Source organism: Mastomys coucha, unplaced genomic scaffold (genome assembly GCF_008632895.1).
Source record: "Mastomys coucha isolate ucsf_1 unplaced genomic scaffold, UCSF_Mcou_1 pScaffold14, whole genome shotgun sequence".
Lineage (NCBI taxonomy): Eukaryota > Metazoa > Chordata > Mammalia > Rodentia > Muridae > Mastomys > Mastomys coucha.
In genome coordinates this window covers 57,489,303-57,509,331 of record NW_022196896.1, presented here as the reverse complement: position 1 = coordinate 57,509,331, position 20,029 = coordinate 57,489,303, and the positions used below count along the sequence as shown (strand labels likewise).

The 20,029-nt window shown below is 35.1% G+C and overlaps 1 long non-coding RNA gene across 1 annotated transcript; it reads right to left on the bottom strand.

The window, feature by feature from the left end:
* Positions 1 to 16,878: 16,878 nt before the first annotated feature.
* On the bottom strand, positions 16,879 to 17,836 carry LOC116089104. Its single transcript, XR_004118156.1, has 3 exons — positions 17,767 to 17,836; positions 17,093 to 17,163; positions 16,879 to 16,953 (listed from the first exon to the last, which is right to left on the bottom strand). It is a non-coding gene; the product is annotated as an uncharacterized LOC116089104 (long non-coding RNA).
* Positions 17,837 to 20,029: the final 2,193 nt, after the last annotated feature.

The window sequence follows — 20,029 nt, the reverse complement described above, 5'->3', positions numbered from 1 at the left end:
TCTCTCTCTCTCTCTCTCTCAAACGTGATGGCTACATTGTCAACTGATGCATGGAACAGTGTGGTTTCAAAGTGAACCTGTTGACTATCTGACACTTTACCGATGAAATGGATGTTAATTTGCTGCAAGCATTCCTGAACCGAAAGTAAACATATAGATATTCATCAGTTTTAGTCAGTGGTCACACTCAGTAGTAGCCCAATCATGCCTGTGAACGTAAGGCAGACGCGCATTAAGACGTCCACTGGCTGAAGATAGTAACTTGGATACAATCCATGTTTAAGATTTAACCCTTTTGAATTTTCACACTATATAAAGAGAATTTCCAGAAAAACTTTTCTGCTTTTCTTAAACAGTCATAAAATTTTACCCATCTTTCAATCTCCTCATTTCATTCTATTCAAGATACTGAGACTGTTAAATCTACAGACTTTTCTTCCCCTTCATTTGTAGTGGACGGCATGGCTTATCTTTCTCGGTTCCTTAATTTGTTAATTTGGTGAAAATACCCATGCTGTGATGTTTCCTACACTCACACAGGTGAATGCACCTGCCAGCTTTGTGAGTTGTTCTGTGCAGAAGAGCTCCACAGGAAGTGATCTATATCGCTAAAAGGCAGGCTCCTCCAAAGGAATTAGAGTCACAACAGTATTGTCTTTGCAGGGTCAGCATTAGTTGTCCACTAGAGAAGATGCCTTGAGTAACAGATATTGATCCAAATGTTAAAATGTGTACATGTTACCTAATATTAAACCTGTATTTCACACTTATTCAATTTGATCTTTTTATAAACATTTTAGCATATGCAGGAATTTAGTAACAATGTCAAATAGTCATCACTACACATGTGTTATGCTCCCATGTGCTTCGATTGCTATGATGCTGAGTCTAACAAAATGATGGGAGGTAATTTGTATCTGACTTTTCAATTATTTTCAGTAATGAATCTGTTTTCCCACAGAGATGAAGCATTCATTTTTGACTAGTTAATTATCTTTTTCTTCATGAAATCACACTGCAAATACAAGATGGGAGGAAGGAAGTATGTTATGCTGGAGATACACAGAAAAGCTGCATTTGCCTAAAAAAAAAAATTTCTGGATATTTTTACCTTGATGCATGGAAACATCTTATGATCATTCAATTATTGATCTAGTAGCATTGATACATGTTAAATATATGAATATTATATTATGTATGTGTATATATACATTAATATATTAAATATATATATATACTTTATAATTTTTCTTGTTAGACTTTAATAGAAATCTTTTAAAATGTGGAGCAAATGTGTATTTTTTTGCATGTTCTAACACAGATCTTGAATTACTTATATGTAATTCAAAAAACTTATGGAAAAAACTTATATGTACCGTAAATGCTAAAAATTGACTTTGGCATAGGAATACCCATTTCTTAACTATAGTATGTAAGTGATGCTATACAAATAAATTTATGCTCAATGATATTCTTCTGATTTTGATTCATATACTTCAAGGTAAACCTTTACCAAATAATTTCACTGATATATTGTACTGTCCCTTGAAATATGTGACTATGTGAAATACACTAAGTCCCGCCTCAAGGAGAAAATGCAGACACACACACACAAAAACATCTCTCTCTCTCCCTCTCCTTCTCTCTATCTCTTTACCTATCTTTCTCTCTGTTGATACACCTAATCTATCTATATCATTCATGTCTATATCTACTAGAGTAATATGCAATAAAAGAGAAGAGAGAGAGAGCAAACATTATTTTAGAACAAAGTTCTGAAAATGGGAAATTTTCATTCACCTACATTGAGTGTTTTATAAATTATAGACATTTTTCTAATGTAAATGACTCAATTTCAAGTACAGCTAAATGAGTCAATTACATAAGAACACTACTGCAAAAGGGTTAGTTTCTCATAGATTTTAGAGCTTGCACACGCAATCTCTATAAAATGAGAAGGACTCATATTCTTGAAGATAAAGTATGCACAAGGCTTTTTTTTTAACCTGGAAAATACAAGGCTGATATTGAAATAGAGAAAAGGAATTTTATAAAAATATTTTGTGGAACAAAGAGGGTGTGAATTTTTAGACATTATGAATATAAGTGAAAGATTGGTGCATATTTTAGCACAGTTAAATTTATAAATTTACATGTAGGTGTCTTTACAGAGGTAGAATCGGACAAATAAAAAAACGGGAGAGCCAGAAAATAAGGAATGCATGCATTATTTCATTTTATCCAAACACAACACACACACACACACACACACACACACACACATGGCAACGGTTAACACAGAAAATTTCAAAAAATACATGTAAATCCAAAAGAATACAAATATGAGCAAAAATATCTATATGTTTTCTTTTACTATTTTTAAATATGTACAAAAGTCTTTGAGTATCCAGTGAAAGAACTGAGGATGCAAAATGAATTTTAAGTTGTAGTGAGATCCATGAACAATCATCTGTCACCATATTCCTTTTCAATATTTTAAATGGCAAATCTCTCTTGTCTTGTGAAACTTTCAACTACTTTGTTTCCTCAGGGCAACTCCCACAGAAAATGAATAATTCAGTCATACTACTAATTAAAAACTGTGTAGGAGTCCCACTGCCTATGAAAGTTGAAAAGCAGGGTCACTAATTATCTGTTACTTCAGTTTGTGCTCTGAAATTGTTCTAAGCATCTTCAGGAAAAGTATGCAGAGGGTTTTCCAAGACCAAACCAGTACCTTAAAACACTTGGAAGATAGTACATATTTCACACTTGTGGTCTGTAATCTATGACTGTGTCTATTTTTTGTATATTCTCTCTCTCTCTCTCTCTCTCTCTCTCTCTCTCTCTCAAATACACACACAAAACAAACAAAAATAAATAATTAGATAAATAAACTGAGGACACTATCCATTGATAGCCCATTTAGATAAACCTAAGGTTTCTCTGTAATGGGACAATGATTCTTCTGTGAACAGTGAGACTTCATCAGAGCTTAAGCCATTTCAGTTATTGTGCTCCTTTCAAATCTCTGTCTACATCATGAAGCCTCCTATGCATGGAAAGGAAGTCGAAAGGAAACACACAGACCGTATCTGTCTTATTAGAGCCCAATATTGCACTGTACTGCTTAAGCTTTGGGTGCCACAATTTCCGGTCCTAGAAGTAACATGCTTCCTTGTTCTTAGGGAGAAATCAGAAGCAAGAAATAAAGGGGAGAAAAAACTTTAAAAATTCTGTAAATCACCATATTAAGGGATCATGGTTGAGGATGGTGTGGAGGGAAAGGTTAAAGGTGAAAATTCCTTTCAAATTACATGGCCGGGCGGTGGTGGCGCATGTCTTTAATCCCAGTGCTTGGGAGGCAGAGGCAAGTGGATTTATGAGTTTACATGAAAACATTGGTCCCTACAATACATTTCAGTAATCCAATACTATATTAATTATTTGAGAATTTCATATGATCTATTAATTATATTTTCTTCCAACTTCTACCAGTTCTGTCACATATCTCTAACCTCCTTTTTAGTACATATCTACTACTCCATTAATTTTAAACTGTACTGGGGTGTGCGGGTACTCACTGGGCACAGTCAACTAACCAGGAGCCAGAACATTAAACAAAACTAACCTTCTCTTATCAAAAAGTCATCAATAACCTATACCCTCTCACTTGGAACAGGGCTTGTGAATACTTTTCTGGTCCACACTGCAGTGCTGAATGGTTTGATTTTGTATAGGCAGCTACAGAGGCTGTGTGTTCCTGAGTCCTGGCACTTAGAAAAAGACCAGATTTTGTGCCAGTTCTACTCCAGGCATAGCTTTCTAATCTGTCTTGTCAGCTGAATTTTTTTTATTAAATATTTTCTTTATTTACATTTCAAATGTTATCCCCTTCCTGATTTTTTTTACATTTCATTTTTAAAGTATATTTTAATTAAAATAGAACTACTTTACTTTGTAATTCCCTTTTTTCCTCTAGCTGCTCCCAGCTATGTTCCAATGAATGTTCCCCATCTTCACCATCCTTTTCAAGTTGATCACCTTTCCTTCTTTTATTATGATTGTTACATGAATATATGAATCAATGTATATGTATGCACAAATGTATGATTACACAGCACGTTTTATATATATATATATATATATATATATTATATATATATATATACTGTTATTGTTTATGTGTATGCAATTTCAGAGTAAATATTTAGAAAAATCCTCACTAGTTCCTTAAGAATTTTGAGTTTTATATGTGTTTCATTAATCTTTAACCCCAAACACCACAAATTCATTTATGTTCATTTTCCAGTTCCTCTATCCAGCAACTTTGTTTCCATCTTTGAAAAACGAAACAAATGAAACAAAATCTTAAATCAATATATACTACTCAAAATATACTTTGTTAGGTCCTGGGAAAGGAAGGAGAGGTCTTCTTTCAGAATGTTGTCTCTGTGGGTCTATCACATTCCAGTGGGAGGCCTGAGAATATTTTTAAGAGGTGGGAAAAAATCATTCAATATAACTCGTTGTATGTGAGTGTGAGTGCTTCTGTGTGTGTTTCTGTGTCTGTGTGTGTGTGTGTATGTGTGTGTGTGTGTGTGTGTGTGTGAGAGAGAGAGAGAGAGAGAGAGAGAGAGAGAGAGAGAGAGAGACAGAGACAGAGAGACAGAGAGACAGAGACAGAGAGAAACAAAGTCAGAAAAACAGAAACAGAGTCGAGAGCTACAGAAAGAAAAAGAGACATAGATACAGCGAAACAGACAACAGACAAGAATAACAGAGAGAGTCAAACACACACACAAAGAGAGAGAGAGAGAGAGAGAGAGAGAGAGAGAGAGAGAGAGAGGGAAAGAGAGAGAGAGAGAGAGAGAGAAAGTTGATTCTGAAATTTGAATCCAGGATATTTGTCTGTAAAAGCTAGTGTCCAGTTTACTTTCTTTCTTTCTTTCTTTCTTTCTTTCTTTCTTTCTTTCTTTCTTTCTTTCTTTCTTTCTTTCTTTCTTTCCTTTTCTTCCTTTCTTTTAATTTCAGATAGATTACACACACACACACACACACACACACACACACACACACACACACAGGATAACCTTGGAGTTGCAGATTGTCTGACTTAATACAACTGAGATTATAAGTGTCAGTTGCCCAGGCCAATTTGGTAATACATTATCCTATTAAATGTATTATCCTCAATTTGATAATACATTATCATATCAAATACTATTTTTCTTGTCTTGATGGCATACATTTATAATCCCAGCACTCTGGAGGCTCAAAGAACATCATACTGAACTCGAGGATAACCTGAGATTCCCAGAAATACTCTGTCTTGAGATAAAACTAATACAAAAGAGTCATTTTAATTTACTTTATATTGGCTTTTTAATGAACAGTGATATTAGATTGAAATAGTAAATTAATGCCATCTTTCAATTTAGAAATACATATAAATGATAAATTTTCCTTAATTTAGTAAAGGTCACTAAACTTTGGGCATAAATTGTATAGACAGAGCAGATAGCAACCTTACTTTGAACACAGCTTCCTTGTTTTATAAAAGCTATAGAACTCCTGGATTTGATGATATAGTTTAACCTATATTTTTTGAAATAATTAAGAGATAAATTTTCTATTATGTCATGAAAGGAAAATTAATTATTAAAAATAAATTTCATCTACCTTTATGCCTTTGATTAAAATGTGAGCATCTTGAGAATCCTGCTTCAATGTTATCTGTTACTCAAAATACTTTACCAGCAAAATATGACACAATTTAAATTCCTTTGCAAGAAAAATCTTATGCCAATCACATCAAGAGACAAACATGTGCAGGAAAGAATAACTAGTCAGTGATCATTTGACATTCTATCTAAAGTTCTGTGGGAGGGGCCATTCTGTTACCTGATGAAAAATAAAATTAATAGAATAAGAATAAAATAAACTAGGATACAGGTATATTTTAGTTGTGCATTGTATACTGTAATAAAACTCTCAACATTCATCTTAAAGTTAAATATATTTAATAATAATTTTAAAAAGTATTTTGTGTAAGATAGAATCTCAAGGACATTTTGATTTGCATTTCCCTGATGACAAAGGACATTGGACATTTATTCAACTGCTGCTCAGCCATTCGAGATTCCTCTGTTGTGAATTCTGTTTAGTTCATAAAACAGAACTTTGTCCTATTGGCTACATCCTTTGCCTTGTAGAAGCTTTCCAGTTTTATGAAGTCCCTTGTATCAATTCTTTATCTTATAGCCTGAGCCACTGGAGTCCTGTTTAGGAAATGTTCCCTTGTGTCAATGAGTTCAAGGCTCATTCTCACATTCTCTTCTATTAGATTCAATGTACCTGGCTTTATCTTGAGGTCCTTGATTCACTTGGACTTGAGCTTTGTACAAGGTGACAAATACTGATCAATTTCCATTTTTCTACATACACACAGTTAAACAAACACCATTTATTAAAGATGCTTTATTTTTTCATTGTATACTTTTGGTTTCGTTTTCAAAGATCAAGTGTCTGTAAGGATGTGGTTTTATTTCTTGGTTTTCAGTTTTATTCCATTGATAAACTTGTCTCTCACTGTACCAATACCATGCAGACTCTATCACTATTGCTCTGTAGTATACCAAACTCAGGTGACAGCATATGTTGTCAAGGATGTGGAGAAAGAGGAGCACTTTTTCACTGCTGGAGGGATTGCAAACTGTTAAAACCACTCTGAAAATCAATCTGGAGGTTCTTCAGAATAATGGAAATAAATCTACTGGAAAATACAGCAATACCACTCTTGGGCATATACCCAAAAGATGCCCCACCATGCCACAGGGGCATGTGTTCCACTAGGTTCATAGCAGCATTATTTGTGAGAACAAGAAGCTAGAAACAACCCAGATGTCCCTCAACAGAGGAATGGGTACAGAGCCAGGCAGTGGTGGCACATGCCTTTAATCCCAGCACTTGGGAGGCAGAGACAGGCGGATTTCTGAGTTCGAGGCCAGCCTGGTCTACAGCGTGAATGAGTTCCATGACAGCCAGGGCTATACAGAGAAACCCTGTCTCAAAAAAACAAAAACAAACAAACAAACAAACAAGAAGAATGGATACAGAAATGTGGTTCATCTACACAATGGAATACTACTACACTATTAAGAATGAGGACAACCTGAGTTTTGCAAGCAAATAGATAGAACTAAAAAATATCATTCTGAGTGATGTAACTCAGATTCAAAAGGGTAAGCATGGAACATACTCACTAATAAGTAGATATTAGCCAAAAAAATTACAGAAATCTCAGGATACAATCCACAAAACTCAAGAAGGCTGACAAGCCTAAGGGCTCAACGGAAGATGCCTCAATCCCACTTGGGAGGGAGAAGAAAGCAATCACAGGATGGAGAGGAAGGGACCTGGATGGGAAAGGGGACAGGGACGAGAAGAGGGCAACATGATCAAGTGTTGGGGGAAGAACAGGAGTGAAGCTCTGAGAGCCAGCAGAAAGAATCAAAAAGAATACCTCGGGAAGTAGGAGGTAGAGACCTGGGAGGTGAGAGACTCTCAGGACTCAAATGCAGTGACATTAAATGATATACCCTACAGTGAGAAGGGGAAACTTGTAGAATCCACCTCCAGTTAATGTCAGGAAACCAAGTGGAGGGAATATGGTTGCCATCCCATAGTCAAATACTCTGACCCAGAATTGTTCCTGTCTGAAAGAACTGCAGGAACAAAAATGGAGAAGAGCCTGAGTTAAAAGAAGGTCCAGTGACAGGCCCAAATTGAGATTCAGCTCAGGTTGAGGCCACAAGACCTGACATTATTACTGACACTATGGTATGCTTTCAAACAGGGGCCTATCATGACTGTTCCCTGAAAGACCCAACAGGCAGCTGGAAGAGTCAGATTCAGATATTTACACCCAACTAATGGACAGAAGCTGGTGACTCTTGTGGTTGAATTAGGGAAAAGCTGGAAGAAGCTGAGGTGCAGGGTGACCCCATAAAAAGACCAGTAGTCACAACTCACCTGGATTCTTGAGATCTCTCAGACACTGAGTCACCAACCAGGCAGTACATATCAACTGATATGAGGCTCCCAGAATATATACAGCAGAGGACTACAAAGTCTGGACTCACACACAGAGAAGATGCATCTAACCCCCAAAAGACGTGGGACCCCAGGAAGTGGTGAGGTCAGGTGGAGTTGGGGGTGGATGGTACATCTTCTTGGGAGATGGGGAGGGAGGAGGAGGAGGTGTGGGATGTGGAATAGTCATAGGGTAGACGAGGAGGGGAATAAAGTCTGGACTGTAAAAAAAAGATTGAATAAAAAAATGGGAAATAAAGTATTTTCTGTTCTGGTATTGGAAATTAAAAATTTGTATACTTTATAATAAACATTACTTTATATTTTTTTAAGTTTTGGTTAACTTCTTAATTAGATTGCAATGAAGATGGGAAATTGAGTAGTCTATAGGGCAAATAATACATTTTTCTCTGTTCTTTAGATTCTAAATTCATAAGAAAGAGAGGGACAATGCTTCAGGGCTCTGAGCTTTGTAGGTGTACACAACTTTAGCTTGAGTAGGAATGACATTGCTAGATGTCAGCAAAGCAGAACAGACCTCATATGTTCACTATTTCCAATTCCAGTCTATAAAAAATATATACTTGAAATAGTGGGTATTTATATCATGCAGTACCAGTCTGAAGAGCTCTAAGTTAAAATCTTGACATGCAGAAATACTGAGAGTATTCACATTTAATCACAGACTCTTAAAAGAAAAAGTGGCCAGCATTGCCATAAAATCTTCAGATTCAGCATATGTTCCAGGAACCAGCAGAACATAAGGCAGGCCAGGCCAGGAGATCACATATGTCTCCTGCCTTGGAATGTAATATACATCTGAAAGCTTAAAAACTTGGAAACCATGCTGAATTTAATGTGTGGCTTTTAACGAAGAAAATGAATGAGAAATTAAGTTATTAGCACAGGGATCTTGAATTGCCAACTGTCTCTTAGAAGAGCTCATGATACTGCTTTAGCATTTGAAAAGATAACCTCAGCTCATCTCAAATCGCTATGGCTTTGGGGGGTCTTACTATTGGTTATGATACAGAGAATATTAAATTTAGCAGGTTTTGATGTCTCAGGTTCCTTTGGAACATGATTTCTGAGAAGGTGCTGCTTCATAGATTGTATTCTCTGGCACGATACAATATTTAGCAGGAGTAACTGTGATGAGTAACTTGTTGCTATTCCCCTGCTCATCTCCTAAATTCCCTGTATGATAAATCACAAGAATATAAAATAAATCACATAAGAATAGAAGTCTCAGTAAACCAAGAACTGAAAAAATACACTGTAACTGTGAACACTAATCATTTTTCCTTGACACCTAACACTGTTCTATTTTTATTCAAGTAGTTTATTATTTGGAGCACAGTGCTCATATGAAAACCATTTTCAAGCAATTATAATATATGAAGTTAAACAACAAACAGTTGGTCTCCATCATAGGTTACAAAACATTCAAGCTTTAACTTTTCTTTTTTAGGCTATTGGAAAAGGCACAAATGTCACCTCCTTTAGGTTTAATCTGTGTTAATTACATAAGGTATATTTTACTTTTATATAATAATATTGTACCTGTATGCAACATCCACATAGTGATCCTGTAATAGTGCATTGTTTAATTGATTGCTTTAAAATTAAATTTAATAGTTAAGCTGGGAGGTCAATTGAGTTGTAGTCTGAAATCTAGGACTTGTATTCAGTGCTTTTAAAAATAAAATATGCTAACTAAAAACCACATGCCAGAGTTATCTGTTTATTAGGGTGATTAAGACAAATACAGGTTGCTTTTCTTGAGAATAGGCTTTTGACCCAGAATTCAATGAATTTAGACATTAAGATAGAAATTAAGACACACACAGATTACACAGAATAATAAAGTTTGCAAAACAACATATAAAAAGAAACCTAGAAAGGGAGAGAGAGAGAGAGAGAGAGAGAGAGAGCGAGAGAGAGAGAGAGAGAGAGAGAGAGAGAGAGAGAGAGAGAGAGAGAGAGAGAGGAGAGTTCACTGGGAAACAGCATTTGTTACAGAAATGTGTAGGGCATAACACTGAGCTTGTGTGAAGGTGAATGGCTAGCGCTAGCTGGGCATCAGCACAGGTCCTGGTTGAGTAAGGGAGTCTGTCTCAGGATGAAGCTACCAGTGATAGAACAGAATAGCCATCAGAGGCTCACATATAGCCATAAATACTGCATTGACATTCAAAATATAGATAACACACACACACATACTCAGGAGCACAATTTGAGTGGCAGAATATGCTGAAAAATCTATTTAAAGGAATGATAAAAATCCACATTTTCTTTTCTTTTTTTATTGGTTATTTTATTTATTTAGATATCAAATGTTATACTCTTTTCCAGTTTCCCCTCCACAAACCCATATCCCCTCCCCTTCCCCCTTCCTCTATGAGGGAGCCCCCCCAACCTTCCCACCCACTCCCACCACATTTTTAAAAACAAAATAGAATGAGGACCTTCTCATGAATGAAAGTTACTTGATGGACATGTTGTATCTGTGTGATTATAAACATTCTCATCAATCTTGTTAAAAATCTTGCTTTTTCATTATAATAAAAATGCAAATATAAGATTATTATTCTATAAAAATATCACTAATTTTAATTTTTATGTCTCTTGATATAAACAAATGCCACCTTACCATACTTTCTAAATATTATAATTATTATATAATTCTTTGTAACTAAGTTAAGTTCTGCCAATGCAACTCATGTAACATTTATTGAAGTCAGATGATATTTAAATGGAATTTAAAGAGGTCTAATGGGTAATAGGAGAAAATTTTCCTTAAATGCTCTTAGTTAAACTATTCATTTGTCTTCCAGGGGTTGAGGGTGGTCTTCCTAAGTCACTTAGGAAACTGACTCAGATGACTTGAGTTGGATCTGTCCTGGGTTCATGGCTCCAGAAAGTACTATGAGAGCTGCCAAAGAAAGAAGCTCGACAGCAACCCTACTCAGGCACAATGACTATGAGGTGCAGCAATTAACAGTGTGACTATATATAAATTAAGGTTCGGTCGTCCGCACTCTCATATTGGTGGCAACCGAGAGCTGTCTGATTAAACTTAGAGCCCAAAGAGACTGCCAAGTAGAAGGTACGAATGTGTGGGGAGATCTGGAGAAGGTAACTTACAGGGGCTGCGGGCAGGAATGGCAGGAGGAAATGATGCAATTTAATGACACCTGATGACAACATTAGAAAGTAATCCAGCATATTTTAAATTCTGTATTCTGTGTGTTCACTTGAGGAACATAATTTCTGTAAAGCCACCAAGTGAAGCAAAACATAAAAAGTGAGCACTGGTTACTTCATAAGGAACAGATACGCCATTGTGTATTGCATTTGGCTTTTACTAAAATGAATTTTAAGTTTTGGTAGAGGTGAAAAAGTCCACAAGTTAGCTAATGTTAATAACAAGAAAAGCAATTTAAAAAGAAATTGATTTGTTGAGGGAAACCAAAGGACCAACTCCAGAACTTAAAAGGCAGAGAGCACTGAAGAAGCTGCTTCTTGGCTTGCTCCTCGTGGTGTGCCCAGTTTCCTGTTTGGTCCAATCGAGGACCACATGCCCAGGAGTGGGATTGCCTACAGCTGTTTTATCATCTCACATCAACAATCAATGGAGAAAATGTCCACTGTTAATTATCGCAGAAGTATTATTTATCTTTATTTTTTTTTTCCGGAGAGCTGTGAACTACATGTCTGTGCATATTTTGAGGCAATTTCTCAATTGACTCTTTCTCTACCTAAAATGCCCTTGTTCCTGTCAGGTTGATATAAACTAACCAGTGCAATATAGTATTTGATTTTACAACAATATTAAAATATGGAATAAGGTAGTTCATGCCTGCATCTCTTGACCTTAGGAGATTGACATAGATAATCACCATGAGCTACAGGCAAGAATTGACTATACAGCAGGAAATAATTTGAACAGAAAGGAGAGAAATATGAAAAGAACCATTCTTTTTTTAAAAAAAAAATATTTACTTTTTATTTTATATGTAACATGTTATGTAAAGTTTTTTGCCTGCATGTATGTGTGTGGACCATATGCTGGCTCTGTACCTACAGAGACCACAAGAGGTTGCCCAGTCTCCTAAAACTGTAGTTTCAGACATCTGAGAAGTGCCATGAGGATGCCAGGAAGCAAAATCAGGTTCTCTGAAAGAGCGTCAGTAGTTCCTACCTGCTGAGTTACCTTCATAACCCACAGATGACTTTTAAAACTAGTACTCTGGGTAATTATTAAGTCAGACCTTATTTTCACCCCTTTTTTATATAAACTATTAGAATACACAGTAATTGTAGCCAATGTGCAGCTTGATCTTCTTGTAGTTCCCCTAACAAGTGGAGCAGAGGTTGTCTCAGTCGCTGTTCTCTGCCACTGGATTCCTTTCCCTAACTGGACTGCCTGCTTGGGTCTCAGTGGAAGATGATTTGCTTAGTCCTGCTGGAAGTAGATGCCCCAGGGTGCACTGGTACCCAAGAGATGGCTTTCCCTTCTGTGAGGGGAAGGGGAAGGTATAAGGGGTAAGGATTTGTAAAGTTAAGACTGGGAAGAGAGGACAGGACAGAGAGGGGCTGGGATCAGGATGTAAAGTACAAAAAAATAATACAGAGTAATTTATCAGAAATAAAAATTCATTATTTAAAGGAAAATGAAGAAGTGATTTCATTATCCCATAACTCAACATTTTGTTATTAATTATACATGACAATTTTAATTAAGTAATTTTTTTTAAGTTATATGCATCTCTGGAGAATTTTAAATAGAGTGGTAGTGGGCACACCAGAGCAAGTACTGGTGGAGTAGGATGGTAAATAAGAGTTTATGGCTTTTATTTCTCTTTTGAAATACAAAACCTTATGAAAATGACAACCCTTATAACACTTCTCTGATATCTTATTAATAAGTCTCATTTTAATTAACTAAATCAGAAACCATTCAAGCATATTAAAATTATTTCTTATTCAGGAATGAAAGAATTACCAGATTTTACGTACTTTTTGTCACTTATTTTTCAAAATATATAAAAGGTTGAACTTAACAATATTTATATTATATATATATACACACACACACAATTTAAATAGTGTCTTAAAACTTATGAAAATACAGTACCTTATCATTGAATGTTATAGTAAATTAAAAGATTTTGTAACCTCATATAATTTTTTTTACTATTTTTTTTACAAGTATTTCTATAGGACTGTCTTGGATAAGTTCTGTCAAAATTCCACAAAAACTCAGGTATCTCGGAAATGAGAATTTCAGCTAAAAACAAAAATGACTTCATCACTTGGTCTCACTGGAATGATGTTGGTGTATTTCTGTGATTAGTGGTTGATGTTTTTTGTGAAAGACTATTGTTTAGGTTTGGTCTTTTGATAGGTATTGTCATGCTAAATATTGGCCCTCAAGGCCTGGCTGCCCTATTGGATGAGGGAAACTGCAAGTTCTCAAGTAATGCTGTGTAACCTTGACCCCAAAATTATCCCTGATTGGTGAATAAAGATGCCTAATGCTTGTTGCTAGGCAGCAGAGAGATAGGCTGAGTTTAGGTCCTGGGCTTGGAGTCAGAGGAGGAGAGACTAGGAAAAGGGAAAGAGGTGAAGAGAAAAAAAGACAGCATATTTTTGGTAAGTTATGAAAACCTGGCCATGAGTGCTGGCCAATTGTATTTAAGAGCAGCTCAGAGGGAACATGGCGAATTATAATTCAGGATTATTGATTGTGAAGTAGATTCTAATAGCTTTGAGTGACAGTGACAGTATCCTGACATGGCTGTCTCCAGAGAGGTTCTGCAACCACCTGGCCAATACAGATGCAGATATTCATAGCCAACCATTAGACTGAGCCAGCAGATCAAGGAGCTGAAGGGGATTGCAGCACCACAGGTAGAACAATATCAACCAACGAGCCAACCCAGAGCTCCAGGGACCTAAACCACCAACCAAAGAGTACACAGGGAGCAAACCATGGCTGCAGCTGCATATGTAGCAGAGTATGTCCTTGTTGGACATCAATGGGAGGGGAGGCCCTAGGTCCTGTGGAGGCTTGATGTCCTGATGTAAAAGGATGCTAGAGCAGTGAGGCGGAGGGGTTGGGTACAGGAACAACCTCATAGAGACAAAGGCCATGGGGGATGGGATGAGGGATTTGTGGAGGGGAAACCGGGAAGGAGGATATCATTTGAAATGCAAACGAATAAAATGATTTTTTTAAAAGCTTATTATAAATGTAAAAGTTGTGTGTCTTTTGTCTGGTAACAGGATGATCAAAGACAGGGCTGAAAGCCCTGATTGAGATTAAATATTTACTACAACAGGCCATTGACTCTGGAGAGTGGTATCCTTGGCACATATCCTGGACTGTGTAAGAAAGCAGACTAAGGAAGCTATGAGGAAGAACTCAGTGGTCAGTATTCATATTTGGTCTCTGCTTCAGGTCTGGCCTTGAGTTCCTGTCATAATAAACTATAAGATGTAAAGAGGAACACATTTTCATAATTTTCCTGATTATTCCACAGCATTTAAAACAGTATTGGAATTTAAGCAATTCTTAAACCATCATACTCTTTTAAACAACCCAACGAAAACCAAGTTAGTTAAGAATAAATAAATAAATAAATAAATAATCAAAAAAAAGTTTATATTAGCTACAAAGTTGACAGAGAAGTTTTATTTTGTGCCCATGAGCACTCATAGGCATATCTCATGATACCTCAGCTTCTGAAATAAGACGAAATCCTTCCTTTTAATATGTTAAAAGGGTACATTCTAGTTTACTAGAGTCCCTTGAGTGATTATCTCTGAATGTATTTTTTAGTAATTTATGGTGGTGCTGTATATTTTTTTAGAGGTAAAAGTACATTTATTTTGCGCGGTTATTTTTACTTAACTTCATAATATCTTCACTATGTTTGAGATAATTTTTAAGTCAGCGGCACAGAATTGTAAATTAAGCATTTCCCAAACCATTGTATTTCATTTAAACAACTTTCTTAATGACTTTATGAAGTATTTAGCAACACATGTTTACAATTGTAACAAAAATTAATGAACAAAGGGCTCATCAATTTGAAAGAGAACAAGGAATAGTATCCAGAAATGTTTGCAGAGCAAAAAGGAAGGAGGAAGTGATTTAAATATAACACCAATACTATAAAAGAATTAAAAAGTTTACATTTTATTTATAAATGCTGAATTAACTAAGGGACTTAGATCTTCAGGTTAATTTTAATATTTTCAGAAGTTTAAATAATTCTTATACACAAAAATGCAAGTGCAGTCAGAGTGGAAACATTAGTCTATGAATTATGTTTAGTGACCTGTTTCAGGAATCTTCAGAAGTAGATGAGTTATTTAATATTTGCATATTTTATATATGATTCTATATAGAGAAAAACATTTTGTTTTTAATTGTATAATTATTTTAATCGCTTCCTTAAAGAGTAAATCAGTGGGTTATAAATAGGTTCATTTCCTAAGTGAATCTCATTGTCAAACTGCCTTCAAGAATTCAAAAGTTTCAGCCAATGAAAAAGGTTCATGGAAACATTTTAATTTCCTCCAACAATTCTTCACCAAGAACTAGACATGAGGATTTCTGTCACTTTTTTCTTATTCTTCAAAAGAAAGAAAAGTTTTGTTTAAATTCAAACAGACCTTGTGATCAATGAAGCTTTAATTTGTATTTATTTCTGCACATGATTTATTTGTTATTATTTATTTATCCTTTGAGAGTATAATATAATTACAACCTTTCTCCCTTTCCGTTCATCTCTCCAAACCCTCTCCCGGGCTCTTCCTTGATCTCTTTTAAAAGCAAGTCCTTCTTTGCTCTTGAGATTGTGTGTCAGATTGATGAGATGCAGTTAGACAAAGAATCCAGTGTCAGTCACTATCAAGTTTAAAGCTCTTCCTTAATGAGTGTTAAAGTTCTGTTGTGATTATGGAAATTTCCTCTTTGTTTTCTGTTACCATATGGAGGTTTTACATTGCTATGTAGTTGTATTTAGTATATATATATATATATATATATATATATATATATATATATATATTATGTTCATTACAAGCTTCAGACTTCTTTCTCCTCCTGCTCCCTTATACTAGAGTATAAAGCATATATACCATATTGAAATCCAAATTGCTGGAAAATTTCTAGTCTCAGTTTTTCACTATATTTTCAGTGGTAATGTATGCTACAATTTATATTGTAAACTAGATTGCTCCTTTTTGATTTGTTTGTGATTCATACATTCTAAGAACTTTTACATATCAGATTAAATACTATTTCAGATAATTTATTCTGGGATTTACTTTTGCATTTGGAATTTACACTTCTAACATTAACATTTAAAATTTTAATTTTATTGCTTATTGTTGTAGGTGTGTATGATGTGGAGGGAACTGAACTTATTGAAGCCAGTTCTCTTCTTCCAAGTTCATGCAAATTCCTGGGGTCAAGGACAGGCTATCAGGATTGGCTAGCAAACACGTTTACATGTTGACACAACTGGCTAGCTTGGTTTATTTTATTTTTCAGAAAAATTAAGACAAATACTTCTTAGTATAAAAGTAATTAGTTTTGTTACCAATAAATTGAGTAACTGAATTATTGAATTATTTTACTAGTATATGCTTTTAGTCCTGTAATCAGATTCAACAATTTTATACTGCTTTTTCATGTGCATGTCTTTACCAAAACACACAATATTTACAAAGCCTTATTAAGACAGTTTCATCATTGCTTTTACTTACTTAACCAACTGAGTCCAATTAGGGTTGTCCATATTCCTGTGGGTGTGAAGCCATCTACTGCTGCATGTATGAAGTCTTCAATTTATAAAAAAAGCAAACGTTTAGAACTTGGCGAGATATATTTTCCCTTTCTCAAATATTTCTGAAACATTAATTTATCACCACAATATTTACAAAGCCTTATTAAGATAGTTTCGTCATTGCTTTTACTTACTTAACCGAGTCCAATTAGGGTTGTCCATATTCCTGTGGGTGTGAAGCCATCTACTGCTGCATGTATGAAGTCTTCAATTTATAAAAAAAAAAGCAAACATTTAGAACTTGGTGAGATATATTTTCCCTTTCTCAAATATTTCTGAAACATTAATTTATCACCTTTTATACATTTTTCAGTTGTTTTAAAGTATCAAATTATCTTTGAATTTTATATTCATTTAACTACCCAGATAATTTGAGAATGTAATTTTTTTCTGTTTAATGTTCTTAATACGTAAAACAGGCTATTATCCTAAAAAAAAAAAAAAAAAACAACTAGAAGTTGAAGATTTTTGTGGGAAAAATTAATTTTTATTTTTATATCAGTCAAAAAGTAATAAATGAGTGCAATCTATATGAACTGTACGTGGTTAGGTTACAAATACTTTAATCTGAAATGCAATATATTTGTTCCTGGACTTCTAAAAATCCATCAACTGACTCACGTCTGAACTTAATACAAAATACACAGAACTATAATTAAGTGGGTTGGATTAGTGGCCTATGGTTTACAGTGAATATGATTTTCAGCTGCAGTTGCAAACACTTCCCATACATATTGTTATAAATGAGTTTAAGGAAATTGTCACATTGCATATTAGGCTGGATTTACAGCTTAGTGTTAGCCTTTACCTGTTGTTATGAATAACACCCTTCGTTTGATCCAACTTTCCGAGAAAACAAATCTACAGGAAACATACCTAATCAAACAAATATAGCATCTTAAAACAATCATTACAATTAGAAATAATAATGCATTGAACTAAGTAAACAAAAATTGCTATCCAAACTAAGATAGTAAAGAATTGAGGAAGATAATGTTTAATTCTAAGGGTTGTTCATCCAGTCTTTGGGGAAAAAAAAAAAAAGAAGAAGAAGAAGAACTTCTAGAAAAGAAAGTGATGAACTTACCTACAAGGCAATATTCTAATTATGGGCATATCTACTTAAATATTTCTATTCCATTGATCAATGTGTCAGTCTTTGTACCAATACCATGCATTTTTATCACTATTACTCTGTAGTACAGCTTGAGGTCAGGGACAGTGATTCTCTCCGAAGTTCTTTTATTGTTGTGAAAAGTTTCCCTATTTTGCTTTTTTTGTTTCTTTGTTTGTTTTTTTTTGTTTGTTTGTTTTGTTTTTTGTTTTTTCAAGACAGGGTTTCTGTATAGCCCTGGCTGTCCTGGAACTCACTCTGTAGACCAGGCTGACCTCAAACTCAGAAATCTGCCTGCCTCTGCCTCCCAAGTGCTGGGATTAAAGGCGTGCGCTACCACTGCCCAGCTGCTATCCTGTTTTTTGTTATTCCAAATAAATTAGCACGTTGTACTTTCTAATTATATAAAAAATTGAGTTGGAATTTTGATGGGGATTGCATAGTTTTTTGACACAGTTTTGTAATTCCTTATATTAGATTGTGTTAATATTATCTGTATTTAAAATAATGAAGTCTAATCTACAGTCATACTCAATTGATATATTTATATTTAATGTAATATATTTATGAAGTGTGGATTGTATATTTTCTATTATTTTGGGAAATTGAAACATTATGAACAATACATGGACTGCTAATGAAACTCTCTTTCTCAATAATGATATGATTATAACAAGTGATCATCATCATCAAATTTGTGTTTTATGGCAAATACACAGGTCCTTAACTTTCATTTCCATTCATAGTAACTGAATTTCATAAAGATTATCAATTAGCAAGATAAGGAAAAATTATAACTGTGAAATACAATTATATTAAAATCTAGTATTTGAATGTCAGTGACTCTGTGATATCATTGCCCTTTAGATAATTTCTCGACAACTGTGTGCTTTAGTGTTCTTCATGTGGACTCACACTCATCATTACCTCTGACAATCACACCAACTAGCTAAAAATATCAACCTCAAAGCAACATCCAGTTTCAAGGAGCAATGCACAGACACATTTAACTATCATCTATTTCATAGTAATTTTTCTACAGTTTTGAAACTATCAACGAATAGTTTGAAATAGATTGTTCTTGGTAAGGATTTTTGTAACTAGTGTCAGAATCTAAACAACCTATTTTTCCTGTGCTAGTTCTAAACATACCATCTCTTATTTGTACTACAAGTAGCAAGGACTGTGACATGAATTTTAGATTGTACTACTATTGCACAATGTTTTGTCTCTTTGTTTTTAAAAGTAGTTATACTGTACTTTTCATAAAACTGGCAAATGAAAATGTTGATTAGTAATTAGATTTAGTAAGGGTTAATTCTCTTTTATGGATTTACAACTACCCATTGCATTTTCTAAGTTTTAATATAAACTCTCACTAACAGTTAGATAAAGAATAAAATAGACTGCCCCCCCCTCCCGGGATCCATCCAATATGCAGCCACCAAACACCCATGACATTTGCTTATGTCAAGAAGTGTTTGCTGACGGGAGCCTGATAGGGATGTCTCCTGAGGGGCTGATGTGGATGCTTGCAGCCAACCATTGGACTGAGCACAAGAACCCCAATGGAAGAGTTAGGGGAAAGACTGAAGGAGCTGAAGTGGTTTGCAACCCTATAGGAATATCAACCAACAGGACAACCCAGAGATCTCAGGGAACCAAGGAATACATGTGGAGGGACTCATGACTCCAACTGCCTATGTAGCCGAGGATTGCCTTGTCTGGTATTAATGTGAGGGGAAGCCCTGGGTCCTGTGAAGTCTTGATGCTCCAGCGTAGGGCAGTAGGGTGAGAGTGGGTGGGTGGGTGAACACCTTCACGGAGACAGGAGGAAGGAGTGTAATGGGGAGCTTGCAGATGGGAAACCGGAAAATGGGATAACATTTGAAATGTAAATAAACAAAATAAGTAATAATAAGAAGAAGAGGAAGAAGGAGGAGGAAGAGGAGGGGGA